This window comes from Oncorhynchus gorbuscha, unplaced genomic scaffold (assembly GCF_021184085.1).
Source record: "Oncorhynchus gorbuscha isolate QuinsamMale2020 ecotype Even-year unplaced genomic scaffold, OgorEven_v1.0 Un_scaffold_656, whole genome shotgun sequence".
Classification (NCBI taxonomy): domain Eukaryota; kingdom Metazoa; phylum Chordata; class Actinopteri; order Salmoniformes; family Salmonidae; genus Oncorhynchus; species Oncorhynchus gorbuscha.
Window position 1 is genome coordinate 323,268 of NW_025745755.1, and position 4,679 is coordinate 327,946.

Genomic DNA, 4,679 nt, shown 5'->3' on the forward strand with positions numbered 1-4,679 from the left:
GAAATGAATCTGGAGTGGTGCAGTAAAGCTGTATCTAGCTACAGTATACAGTAGATCTGAGCTACACTGGCCACTTTGAAATTATTCTGAAGTGGCGCTGTAACACCACATAGCAATAACTGCAATTTTTGTCTTCTATGATCCCCTGGGATTCCCAATATCCCCACTCAGTGTGATTCATCTTTAGGTTGTGGAGCATCGCTCACTGTGTACAATAGACTTTAGAATGAATCTGGAGTCATACAATAAAGCCATATGAGTGTAATGGACTTCTATATGACCTCATGGGATTCTCTATATCCTCAGTCTCTGTGTGAATCATCTATCGGTTCCAAACATCTGACCATCTCTCTGTGTCTTGTTTACCCCTATCATCAACCTTACCTATACGGCTCCAGGGAGCACGGTGCAAGACCTGGTTGCTATGGGGACTTTAAGAGGGAAGGGGAACTTGAATTGGATTGCGCCACTAATATATGGAATTATCTGCTGCCCTTCATAGAAAGGAACAAAATTTCAACGTTTACTATTGAGTCACTTCAGAGCACTGTGACAGGAATCTGGATACAGTGTATAATCAGAGAAGGCTTTTCTTCTATAGATGACAGAACAATGATGACATATGACATAATAATGACATATGACATAATAATGACATATGACATAATAATGGGTTTGCTTCTGCTGTATGTTTTTGATTACCTCTATTGAAACTGTTATTACTGTTTGAATGGAACAAAGAGGGAGGGGTTTTGCTATAAAACATCCATATATACACAAACACAAAAATGTAATTGTGTTTAATTTTGGCAGCTAGGATCAACAGGAATATCCAGCAGCACTGTGCCTCTGTGGGTTGTTTCTGTGTTCCTCCAACAGCACTGTGCCTCTGTGGGTTGTTTCTGTGTTCCTCCAACAGCACTGTGCCTCTGTGGGTTGTTTCTGTGTTCCTCCAGCAGCACTGTGCCTCTGTGGGCTGTTTCTGTGTTCCTCCAACAGCACTGTGCCTCTGTGGGTTGTTTCTGTGTTCCTCCAACAGCACTGTGCCTCTGTGGGTTGTTTCTGTGTTCCTCCAACAGCACTGTGCCTCTGTGGGTTGTTTCTGTGTTCCTCCAGCAGCACTCTGCCTCTGTGGGTTGTTTCTGTGTTCCTCCAGCAGCACTGTGCCTCTGTGGGCTGTTTCTGTGTTCCTCCAGCAGCACTGTGCCTCTGTGGGCTGTTTCTGTGTTCCTCCAGCAGCAATGTGCCTCTGTGGGCTGTTTCTGTGTTCCTCCAGCATCACTATGCCTTTGTGGGTTGTTTCTGTGATCCTCCAGCAGCACTGTTCCTCTGTGCGTTGTTTCTGTGTTCCTCCAGCAGCACTGTGCCTCTGTGGGCTGTTTCTGTGTTCCTCCAGCAGCACTGTGCCTCTGTGGGCTGTTTCTGTGTTCCTCCAGCAGCAATGTGCCTCTGTGGGCTGTTTCTGTGTTCCTCCAGCAGCACTGCACTGTGACCTCTGTGGGTTGTTTCTGTGATCCTTTGTGGGTTGTTTCTGTGATCCTCCAGCAGCACTGTGCCTCTGTGCGTTGTTTCTGTGTTCCTCCAGCAGCACTGGACCTCTGTGGGCTGTTTCTGTGTTCCTCCATGTTATTACACTCTGTACCAGAGAGTCATTTATTCAACTGGTCTATATCCACTACTGGCTACTGTTGTGTCATGTAATAAGGGTGGAAATTCAATAATCACATTGAGAACTCTATGGACCTTTAGAGCGGGAACAGGAACAGATACAGGCACAGGAACAGACACAGGAACAGACACAGGAACAGGCACAGTAACAGACACAGGAACAGGCACATGAACAGGCACAGGAACAGGCACAGACACAGGAACAGGCACAGTAACAGACACAGGAACAGGCACAGGAACAGGTTCCATTTGGGACCCATCCAGACAGTGGTTTGACATTGAGGTTTGTGAGGATTCGTGGGCACCCCATTATGAGACCTGAATGGACCTTGTCCAATTACCTTTGTTGAAGTCAATGTTCCTCCCAACCATGTTGTATCAAGATAAGAGACAGGCAAAAACCACTGAGCTCATTTGACATTTGCACACCTTGCTGACATTTCACACTGCATGTTGTTGAACGAGACTCTGCATGGAACAATCCATAGTAGAGATAGATACATCCTCAATGGGGGATGATCAGTGAATGATCTCCAAATCATCCATATTTAATTTGCATCACATGTTGATATTGTATTTTATCTATCAATTGAACAATCCTCCTCTTGTGATTGGGTTAACAACAGAAATAATAATGTTATAGATAAACCATTAGCTACTTTCGGTAGTGGGCTGTATGTGGCTATGTCGCTCTCCATGATGCTGGAATGTTGTAGATTACAATCGGATGCACACTCCATCTAGATTTGATCAAATCATTAGTTCATACTCTAATTGGTGAAATAAACATTTGTGCCAAACATAAGTAATACAAATGAGTCATGCGGAATTATTTTTATCCTATTTAAATTCAATTAAATACTGTAGCTGTTCCACAATGAAACGTAATGATTTACACAGGAAGGATTATCTCACATAAAATGCTGCCCTCTAGTGTTACAGAGCAGTCAATGCTGCCCTCTAGTGTTACAGAGCAGTCAATGCTGCCCTCTAGTGTTACAGAGCAGTCAATGCATGCCCTCTCGTGGTTGGTGGTTAGCGGTTGACGTGCCTATGAAACAGCCAATCGAGAAGCAGAGCACCGTAACGTGATCTATTGTATATTTACACATTTCCTGTTTTCCTTAGCGAGCAGATCTGTCAATAAAACGCTGACTATTCAGGTAATTTCTTTGGGTGAAATGTTACATTTGTCTAGGTGTTTATCATAATCTACAAAACACCTTTTGAAATGGGCTGTCGTAAACTCAATGATGATTAGCGAGCTGATTCTGCTTTGCCAGTTAGCTAACCCAGCATAAAATAAATGAACGTTAGGTACTAGCTGCTGTGTTGTATCGCTAGTTAGCAACAAAAAAAACGACCGAGTTGTTGTAAAACACATAGCTTCGCTGATATGCAGCTATGTTTTTTTCCCCCCATCTCTTCACAGTGAAGGCAGTGGTCCCTTTATTGATACAAGCCCATGTAAATGACTCGTGTGTTCCTCTTTGGCCTGGAAATGTGCTCGCTAGGTAACGTTAGGTGTCTCATAAGAGATTGAATATATAGAGATGAATACTTTATATATTCACTTTGTATGTTGTCTACCTCACTTTCTTTGGCAATGTTAACACATGTTTCCCATGCCAATAAAGCCCTTGAATCGAATTGAATATTCGCCACAGAAACGTTAGCTGTCCATTCCAATGTTTACTTTGCTAAAAGTCGACAGTATTCTGGAGCAACGTTTTGCTCTCGATGACGTCTTTCAGCCACTTCTCCCTGAACCTCGTTTCCCCTGGCCTGTGTGTCAGCCTCTTCGACTCCACTAGAAAGTGCACCTCCACGGGCAAAGTCTGAGGTTTGATCTTGGAAATCACAATGACAAAGTAGACACTGGCAGTCGCCTTGGGGATCGGGGTGCGTCGGGTGGGGATGCTCCATTGTGCCCGGTAGTGGTACTGTTTGTGAAATTCATGATCCGTCTCCTCGAGGAATACTAGGCTAAAAAGCCAGCTGGTGTGCACCTCCCATGTGTGGATGTACTCCTCGATTTGCACTTTCCCCAGTTCAATTGTAAAGTCCTTGCAAGTTATCCATTCTATGTTTCTAAACTCGTATTCGGTGGAGTCTTCCACCACTTGCTGGTGGCCGAGGGCACCGCGTGCGTTCTCCAGTACATTTTTCACGATTTCAGATGCTCTCAAGCTTAGGTTTGATGAAGGCCTCTCGTCCATCGTGTTTCTCTTCGTATATTAAAACTTACGTTGATAAAGTATTTGGAAACCCGTAGATATCATTAGTTTTCTACACTGGAAAACGAATGTTGTTGTTTTGAAAGGTTTCCATGGCTACCATGGAACAGAAGGAACATCCGGGGATTTGATCGCACTGGTTGGCCATTCAAACCCTATCTATTTTTTTTTGTGGGACAAATACCTTTGTTCATTCTAATGAGGGGCTCCATTGTGGTTTTACTTTAGGCTAAATGATATGTTTATTTAGCTAGACTTTGCACAAAGTCCTCTGACATCCATTGGCTTTCTTTCTCAGATATTCTAGGAGGCAGCTTCATTCCTAGACGACCTATGCTGGACCAGAGCCAAGAGGACTGACCCAGTCTCCAGAGGTTGTCCTAACTGACCCAGTCTCCAGAGGTTGTCCTAACTGACCCAGTCTCCAGAGGTTGTCCTAACTGACCCAGTCTCCAGAGGTTGTCCTAACTGACCCAGTCTCCAGAGGTTGTCCTAACTGAACACAGACCACACAAGTGAAGGAGATGACCCATCAAGGCCTATTCCCGTATCATCACTGGCACAAGCAAGGCTGTAGTCCAGTCATACCATTTTAACTCTCCTGTCTCTGGTGTGAGCTGACCATTTTAACTCTCCTGTCTCTGGTGTGAGCTGACCATTTTAACTCTCTCCTGTCTCTGGTGTGAGCTGACCATTTTAACTCTCCTGTCTCTGGTGTGAGCTGACCATTTTAACTCTCCTGTCTCTGGTGTGAGCTGACTCTGCATGTGTCGC